Here is a 10000-nt window from a genome sequence, read left to right on the forward strand (position 1 = left end):
CCGATCCAGTGAGAGCTGAAGATCCTGGCTAGATGAAGCCATCAGGACCACATCATCTTTATTAATCCCCAGGGGATTAATAAAGTACTTCTGAATTAATTTGAAAAATCAATGTATTTTTTTTGACACCCATACTTTTCACTGTCTTACAGGAAGTACTTCATCTTGGTCATCACAGGCCACCAACACAACCATGATCAAGATTTTCATCCTTCTGCTTCTGCTTGTTGGTAGGTCATCCAACACTCAACAAGACCAGAATTGTACACACTGTACTGCAATACATGAAGTACACCAGTACACACTCAATGATTGACAACATTCCATTCAAACAGGAGCCAACAGTCAGCCCTGGCCGGAGGTAACACAACCCTGGCCGGAGGAAACACACCCCTGGCCGGAGGAAACACACCCCTGGCCGGAGGAAACAAGCTACTGGCCGGAGGAATCAGGCGACGGGTCAGGTGGTAAAAATCTCAAGATTGTTGCTTTGGATAAAGACGCTATCCTCCTGGTTAAACTAAATCACCCAGGCCCATCTGATGACCACGAACTTATTGTGAAGATCATTGGTAAAGTAGTCGTGATTAAAGTGGTCAGTTTGACGCACACCCCATGGGCTGTGGAGGGCTATTGACAACGTCATCCAGCTAGCGCTCGCCTGTTGCGATATTAGTTTGACATTTATTTCTGACATCATCTTCCTGTTCTACTTCTTTTGCTGCCATTACATTACTAACCACTGGGGGGCGGTGTGGCGGGGAAGTGGCCGATTGAAGAAGGTGCTAAATAGCTACCTTGATGGATTGGAAAGGATGTTATTTTTATGACATGTTCATTAAAAGACAGAGAGGGAATAAAGCCACACTTTAGTTAGAAGCTTATTGGTGAAAAGTATGTCATTGTGTTTCCTTCTTTGGAAAAAATATAATCATCTGTTCCTTATTAGGTTTTATTTTCAATCAATCAATAAATAAAAATGGACTCAACATCAAACTTGCAATATCTTGCTTTTATTTCCTTCCTATTACACATTGAAACATCTCTGTTTATTTTAAAACATCAACATTTAATATTAAAACATTAACATTTGATATTTGAACATCGACATGTGACCTTGAAACATCTACATTTAATATTAAAAAGAACAAACAGGAAGTATAACAAAATAAGAGCACTGACAGGAAGTAAATACAAAAACATGGAAACAAACCGAAATGAAGTGACAGATCGTCACAGGACCCCCCCTTCAAGGAACAGATTCCAGATGTTCCCTGGAAACAAGAACGGAAATAAGTCCAAAAATTACGGGAGGGAGGAGGGAGGACATGGCGGAGGGTCGCCAGGCCAAGTGTCCCCGCAGCCAGCGAGGGAGAGTCAGGTGGCGGCGACGCGTTGAACGCCGCTGCCACTGGCGAGGTGGACGACCACGGAGCGGCCACATTAGTGGCCGACAAGGAGGAGGTCGCGCAGCTGGCGGCGACGAGGATGACAGCGTCGTCGGTGGATCCTCTGCCGACGATGAAGATGGCGGCACCGTGCAGAGTCCCGCCGGTGACGCGGAAGACCTCCGCGTCGTGCGAAGGCGTGCAAGAGATGATGTCATCGTGGGCGGAGTCGTCGACAATGATGACACTGAAGATGGCGGCGCCATGCGAAAGCCTGCCGGAGATGTGGTCGTGGGTGGATCCGCTGCCGACCAGGAAGATGGCGGTGTCGTGCGGAGTCCCACCGGTGACGCGGAAGATGTCCGCGAAGTGCGAAGGCGCGCCAGAGAAGATGAAGGTGGCGGCGCCGTGGAAAGAGACGATGATGTCTCCGTGGGAGGAGACGATGGCGGGGATGACAGCGGCGTGTGCTTGGCTGCACTGCTGCTGGTAGTAGCCCCCCCTCCACTAGGCGGATGCCAGACGCCGTCCACCACTGGGAGAAGGAGTTCTGGGTCTTTTATGTCCCCCGGTGCGAAAACCAGGGACGGGCGGAAGGGGGCCAGGAGGAGGGATAAAGATACGTCCCTCGCCGAGTCCCAGCAGGAGGCCAGGAAGGACATCACGGTGGGCTCCACTGGAGCCTTCGCCGGACTGGCAGGATGAGCGGGTGCTGGAAGGGATAGCAGCCGTGGTGCAGCTGCTGGAAGCTGCCTTGGAGCAGGAACGGGTGCTGGGCACTCAGCCGGTGTTGGTCGTCGTGGCGCCGCGACCGGCGTAAGACGCGGGGCTGCGACTGGCGTGCGACGCGGTGTGGGAACCGGTGGTCGACGCGCTGGCACAGGCGATTGCCGTGGAGCCGGGACAGGATGCACAGCAGGCGACGGGGAAGATGGCGGCAGTGGCCGCGCCAGTCGGAGATCCGGAACCGGCGGCCGAGCCGGGAAGAGCGAAGGCGGCGGTGGCCTAGCCGGTCGGAGAGCCGGAACCGGCGGCCGAGCCGGGAGGAGCGAAGGGGGCGGTGGCCTCGCCGGTCGGAGAGCCGGAACCGGCGGTCGAGGCGGAGAGGGAAGGTCCGAGCCTGCTGTGGGCTGGGACCGCACAAACCTGGCTTTTAAGTCCTCCAAAAATTGTGCGGTCCAGAAGGTCGGCTGTGCATCGCCGACAGGGGTTCTCGCGAGGACACAATCTTCTGGCTCGACGATACTGTGAGGAACTCGCATGGCTGCCGTTTGTGTGACCCCAAGATGCAAGAACCAGGATGAGGATGAGCAGGTAAGATGATTTTAATAATAAAACAACAGAGAAATGTAGCAGTCTTGCATACAACAGTTCCTAACATAGTCTATCGTCGAGCAGAAGTGATTCAGGTCCACGTACTGAACTGTGCTGACTGTGGCGCTGTGTCAGTCACTCACTGCCTGGTGTACTGCGTTCACCCTATTTGCTGCTTCTCCCGCGAATGTCTGCACTGTACTGTACTACGCACGCCCCCCCCCCCCCCCCCCTCCTATTTTTTTTTTTGGGGGCGGGGGGGATCGGTGAACAAATTTTTTGAACGACTCAATTTAAGGAACTGATTCTAGTGATTCAGTACAGTCAAAAGAACTGCCGATCCCATCACTACAGCGGAGTCAAGTGCCAGCGGGGACCGTCAACGGAAGACACGTAAGCGGTGTGAGCGGAAGCAGAAGCGGGGACGCCGAGCGGGGCTAACAACAAAGCGAAAGGCTAATCCTCAAAGAAGAGCTAATCCGGGTAAATCAGTTAAAATAGAACTAACCAGCGCCAGGCTGGATAATCCCTGCACACATAGCAATTCTCTTAGAATAATACACAACTCACATAGTGTTTTTTCTGTGATGACTGTGTCGCCCGGAAAAGGGTGGAGTGCCATCTCCGGGTTGGGGAGGAGATCTTGCCCCAAGTGGAGGAGTTCAAGTACCTCGGAGTCTTGTTCACGAGTGAGGGAAGAGTGGATCGTGAGATCGACAGGCGGATCGGTGCGGCGTCTTCAGTAATGCGGACGCTGTATCGATCCGTTGTGGTGAAGAAGGAGCTGAGCCGGAAGGCAAAGCTCTCAATTTACCGGTCGATCTATGTTCCCATCCTCACCTATGGTCATGAGCTTTGGGTTATGACCGAAAGGACAAGATCACGGGTACAAGCGGCCGAAATGAGTTTCCTCCGCCGGGTGGCGGGGCTCTCCCTTAGAGATAGGGTGAGAAGCTCTGTCATCCGGGGGGAGCTCAAAGTAAAGCCGCTGCTCCTCCACATCGAGAGGAGCCAGATGAGGTGGTTCGGGCATCTGGTCAGGATGCCACCCGAGCGCCTCCCTAAGGAGGTGTTTAGGGCATGTCCGACCGGTAGGAGGCCACGAGGAAGACCCAGGACACGTTGGGAAGACTATGTCTCCCGGCTGGCCTGGGAACGCCTCGGGATCCCCCGGGAGGAGCTGGACGAAGTGGCTGGGGAGAGGGAAGTCTGGGCTTCCCTGCTTAGGCTGCTGCCCCCGCGACCCGACCTCGGATAAGCGGAAGAAGATGGATGGATGGATGGACTGTGTCGGAAGTAGACATGCATTTTACTGAGGTGGCAAACTATGATGCGTTCAGTTTATCGCAGCACCAAGCAAACAATCGGAAAATTCCCGTCATATCAATTCCTAGATATGGTCGAAACTATTTAAAGTGCACTACGCATAATAAACGCAACATTAATAATATTGCTAGTACGGATAATTTCAACAAAAACTCCTCAAAACAGCCCACTACCTATAATATGGGCTTTTTAAACATAAGATCATTATCTTCCAAAACGTTATTAGTTAATGAGGTCATTAGAGACAATAATCTTGACGTCGTTGGTCTCGCCGATACCTGGCTCAAACCAGACGATTTGTTTGCGCTGGGTGAGGCGTCTCCTCCTGGCTATGCGGGAGCGCATATTGCCCGTCCCATTAAAAGGGGTGGGGGAGTCGCACTAATATACAACAACAACTTTAACCTTACCCCTAACCTAAATAATAAATATAACTCGTTTGAGGTGCTTACTATGAGGTCTGTCACACCGCTGCCTCTCCGCCTGGCTGTTATCTACCGCCCCCCAGGGCCCTACTCGGACTTCATCAGTGAATTCTCAGAGTTTGTTGCTGATTTAGTGACGCACGCCGACAATATAATCATAATGGGGGACTTTAATATCCATATGAATACCCCATCGGACCCTCAGTGCATGGCGCTCCAGACTATAATTGATAGCTGTGGTCTTACACAAATAATAAATGAACCAACGCATCGCAACGGTAATACGATAGATCTAGTGCTGGTCAGGGGTGTCACCACCTCCAAAGTTACGATACTCCCGTATACTAAAGTAATGTCCGATCATTACCTTATAAAATTCGAAGTTCTGACTCATTGTCAACAAACTAATAATAATAATAATAACTACTATAGCAGCCGCAACATTAATGCTGCCACAACGATGACTCTTGCTGACCTACTGCCTTCAGTAATGGCACCATTCCCAAATTATGTCGGCTCTATTGATAACCTCACTAACAACATTGACAATGCCCTGCGCGACACCATTGATAGTATAGCACCGCTAAAGCTAAAAAGAGCCCCTAAAAGGCGCACCCCATGGTTTACAGAAGAAACTAAAGCCCATAAATTATCATGTAGAAAGCTGGAACGCAAATGGCGCGCGACTAAACTTGAGGTTTTCCATCAAGCATGGAGTGATAGTTGACCAAGACCAAGACCCGCCACGCCAAGACCAAGACCCGCCACGCCAAAACCAAGACACGCCACGCCAAGACCAAGACCCGCCACGCCAAGACCAAGACCCGCCATGCCAAGACCAAGACCCACGCCGAACTTCGCCGCCTGACGCGCCACGCCGAGCTTCGCCGCCTGACGCGCCACGCCGAGCTTCGCCGCCTGACGCGCCACGCCGAGCTTCGCTGCCTGCTTCCACGCCTGCCACGATGACGCACCTCCCTCCTCGTCGGTCACGGATATGGCCGCTACCTGGTCGCCCGCCACGCCAAGTGCGCCCACCTCCCAGTCGGCCACGAATGTGGCCATTCCCTGGGCGCCCGCCTCGCCTGCTGCAGCGGCGTTCCACTCGCCGCCGCCACCTAACTCTGCCCCGGTGGATACGGGGACACGTGGCCTGGCGACCCACCGCCATGTCCCCCTCCCGCCCTCCCATGACTCTTGTTGATATTTTCTGTTTTTGGACATCTGGGATCTGTCCGTAAGGGGGGGATTCTGTCATGTCTGTGTGATCATGTTTTGTTTTAGTAATGTTCGGTTTAAATTTTGGACTTTTTGTGCACTTTTGTTTTGTTTTGTCACCATAGCAACCATTAGTTTCACCTGTCACGTCACGCACCTGTTTCACGTTCGGACTCACACACACCTGTCACCAATCATGTCACTGTTATTTAAGCCTACCTTTGTTCATCACTCGTTCTGCCTGCGTTGTTTTGATGTCACACCGGTTTATGTCTTGCTCTGTCCAAGTAAGTTTCCATGTCCATGCCATAGCTTCTGTTTAAGATTAGCCTCACTTGCGTTTTAGGCACGCTTGCCTCTTTTTTTGTTGTAGTTGTTGTTGTATTGTTTATGTTCGCGGTAGTGCGTGATTTATATTAATAAATCCTAGCCTACCTTCACGCTGTTGTCCGGAGCCGTCTATTTTGCATTGGAAGAACAACCCCGCAGCTAGCTGCGAACCCCACGTGACAATAGTTTAATAACTTATAAACACATGTTTACCTTAGCTAAAGCTAAATATTAATCAAATCTCATCCACCTCAACAAAGATGATCCTAAATTTTTGTTTAGTACAGTAGCATCGCTAACCCAACAAGGGACTCCTCCCAGTAGCTCCACCCACTCGGCAGATGACTTTATGAATTTCTTTAATAGGAAAATTGAACTCATTAGAAAGGAGATTAAAGACAATGCATCGCAGCTACAACTGGGTTCTATTAACACAGATACGACTGTATCTACGACGGATACTGCCCTCCAAAATAGTTTCTCTCTCTTTGATGAAATAACATTGGAGGAATTGTTAATATGTGTAAATGGGACAAAAAAAAAAACATGTTTACTTGACTCATTTCCTGGGAAACTTATCAAGGAGCCTTTTGTATTATTAGGTCCATCAGTGCTAAATATTATAAACTTATCACTTTCCTCTGGCACTGTTCCACTAGCATTCAAAAAAGGGGTTATTCATCCTCTACTCAAAAGACCTAACCTCGACCCTGACCTCATGGTAAACTACCGGCCCGTGTCCCACCTTCCGTTTATCTCGAAAATCCTCGAAAAAATTGTTGCACAGCAGCTAAATGAACACTTAGCGTCTAACAATCTCTGTGAACCTTTTCAATCCGGTTTCAGGGCAAATCACTCTACGGAGACAGCCCTCGCAAAAACGACTAATGATCTACTGCTAACGATGGATTCTGATGCGTCATCTATGTTGCTGCTTCTTGATCTTAGCGCTGCTTTCGATACCGTCGATCATAATATTTTATTAGAGCGTATCAAAACACGTATTGGTATGTCAGACTTAGCCTTGTCGTGGTTTAACTCTTATCTTACTGACAGGATGCAGTGCGTCTCCCATAATAATGTGACCTCAGACTATGTTAAGGTAACGTGCGGAGTTCCTCAGGGTTCGGTTCTTGGCCCTGCACTCTTTAGTATGTACATGCTGCCGCTAGGTGACATCATACGCAAATACGGTGTTAGCTTTCATTGTTATGCTGATGACACCCAACTCTACATGCCCCTAAAGCTGACCTGTGGAGGGGGCGTGGTCCACACGCCACCTGCGGGCAGGGCATGTGCAGGAGGCGGCTGCGAAGCAGATGCCAGGTGAGTGGATATCTCAGCTGGAACGAGTTATCTAATCACCTGTCTCTTTATTAGCAGCGTTGGTGACCGCAGGAAGGGTTAGGGTTAGGGCTGAAAAAGAGAAGAGAGGGAGAGAGAAGTAGAAAGACTTTTGGACTTTGAAAATAAAACATTGTATACTTGGCAACACGCCTGGGCACCGTTTGTCGGTCCTGAGAAGAACCCTAAGACAGAGACTGTCACAAGCCCTAAATCACAAGTGTCTCAAAGGGCTGCACAAGCCACAACGACATCCTCGGCTCAGATTCCACATCAGGGCAAGGAAAAATTCAACCCAATGACACAATGAGAAACCTTGTGCCCCCCCCTTGGGCAACCGGTGCACTGGATCTAACATAATACTGTGAGAGTCCAGTCCATAGTGGATCTAACATAATAGTGTGAGAGTCCAGTCCATAGTGGATCTAACATAATAGTGTGAGAGTCCAGTCCATAGTGGATCTAACATAATAGTGTGAGAGTCCAGTCCATAGTGGATCTAACATAATAGTGAGAGTCCAGTCCATAGTGGATCTAACATAATAGTGTGAGAGTCCAGTCCATAGTGGATCTAACATAATAGTGTGAGAGTCCAGTCCATAGTGGATCTAACATAATAGTGAGAGTCCAGTCCATAGTGGATCTAATATAATAGTGTGAGAGTCCAGTCCATAGTGGATCTAACATAATAGTGTGAGAGTCCAGTCCATAGTGGATCTAACATAATAGTGTGAGAGTCCAGTCCATAGTGGATCTAACATAATAGTGAGAGTCCAGTCTATAGTGGATCTAACATAATAGTTAGAGTCCAGTCCATAGTGGATCTAACATAATAGTGAGAGTCCAGTCCGTAGTGGATCTAACATAATAGTGTGAGAGTCCAGTCCATAGTGGATCTAACATAATAGTGTGAGAGTCCAGTCCATAGTGGATCTAACATAATAGTGTGAGAGTCCAGTCCATAGTGTATCTTACATAATAGTGTGAGAGTCCAGTCCATAGTGGATCTAACATAATAGTGTGAGAGTCCAGTCCATAGTGGATCTAACATAATAGTGAGAGTCCAGTCCATAGTGGATCTAATTTAATAGTGTGAGAGTCCAGTCCATAGTGGATCTAACATAATAGTGAGAGTCCAGTCCATAGTGGATCTAGCATAATAGTGAGAGTCCAGTCCATAGTGGATCCATCATAATAGTGAGAGTCCAGTCCATAGTGGATCTAACATTATAGTGTGAGAGTCCAGTCCATAGTGGATCTAACATAATAGTGAGAGTCCAGTCCATAGTGGATCTAACAAAATAGTGAGAGTCTAGTCCATAGTGGATCTAACATAATAGTGAGAGTCCTGTCCATAGTGGATCTAACATAATAGTGTGAGAGTCCAGTCCATAGTGGATCCAACATAATAGTGAGAGTCCAGTCCGTAGTGGATCTAACATAATAGTGTGAGAGTCCAGTCCATAGTGGATCTAACATAATAGTGTGAGAGTCCAGTCCATAGTGGATCTTGTTAATAGTGTGAGAATCCAGTCCATAATGGATCTAGTTAATAGTTTGAGAGTCCAGTCCATAGTGGATCTAACATAATAGTGTGAGAGTCCAGTCCATAGTGGATCCAACATAATAGTGTGAGAGTCCAGTCCATAGTGGATCTTGTTAATAGTGTGAGAATCCAGTCCATAATGGATCTAGTTAATAGTTTGAGAGTCCAGTCCATAGTGTATCTTACATAATAGTGTGAGAGTCCAGTCCATAGTGGATCTAACATAATAGTGACAGTCCAGTCCATAGTGGATCTAGCATAATAGTGAGAGTCCAGTCCATAGTGGATCTAACATAACAGTGAGAGTCCAGTCCATAGTGGATCTAACATAATAGTGTGAGAGTCCAGTCCGTAGTGGATCTAACATAATAGTGAGAGTCCAGTCTATAGTGGATCTAACATAATAGTGAGAGTCCAGTCCATAGTGGATCTAACATAATAGTGAGAGTCCAGTCCGTAGTGGATCTAACATAATAGTGTGAGAGTCCAGTCCATAGTGGATCTAACATAATAGTAAGAGTCCAGTCCATAGTGGATCTAACATAATAGTGTGAGAGTCCAGTCCATAGTGGATCTAACATAATAGTGAGAGTCCAGTCCATAGTGGATCTAATATAATAGTGTGAGAGTCCAGTCCATAGTGGATCTAACATAATAGTGTGAGAGTCCAGTCCATAGTGTATCTTACATAATAGTGTGAGAGTCCAGTCCATAGTGGATCTAACATAATAGTGAGAGTCCAGTCCATAGTGGATCTAGCATAATAGTGAGAGTCCAGTCCATAGTGGATCCATCATAATAGTGAGAGTCCAGTCCACAGTGGATCTAACATTATAGTGTAAGAGTCCAGTCCATAGTGGATCAAACATAATCGTGAGAGTCCAGTCCATAGTGGATCTAACATAATAGTGTGAGAGTCCAGTCCATAGTGGATCTAACATAATAGTGTGAGAGTCCAGTCCATAGTGGATCTAACATAATAGTGAGAGTCCAGTCCATAGTGGATCTAATATAATAGTGTGAGAGTCCAGTCCATAGTGGATCTAACATAATAGTGTGAGAATCCAGTCCATAATGGATCTAGTTAATAGTTTGAGAGTCCAGTCCAT

General features: G+C 48.0%; 1 long non-coding RNA gene across 1 annotated transcript in view; it reads left to right on the top strand.

The window, feature by feature from the left end:
• LOC140677600 (uncharacterized) overlaps positions 1 to 996 on the top strand; it is a 5199-nt gene extending 4203 nt beyond the window's left edge. Inside the window, exons 2-3 of the long non-coding RNA XR_012049371.1 lie at positions 153 to 230; positions 336 to 996. This is a non-coding gene — a long non-coding RNA (uncharacterized lncRNA). The remainder of the gene's footprint in view (positions 1 to 152; positions 231 to 335) is intronic.
• The last annotated feature ends 9004 nt before the right edge of the window (positions 997 to 10000 follow it).

The sequence above is a fragment of the Nerophis lumbriciformis genome, linkage group LG37, assembly GCF_033978685.3.
Source record: "Nerophis lumbriciformis linkage group LG37, RoL_Nlum_v2.1, whole genome shotgun sequence".
Lineage (NCBI taxonomy): Eukaryota > Metazoa > Chordata > Actinopteri > Syngnathiformes > Syngnathidae > Nerophis > Nerophis lumbriciformis.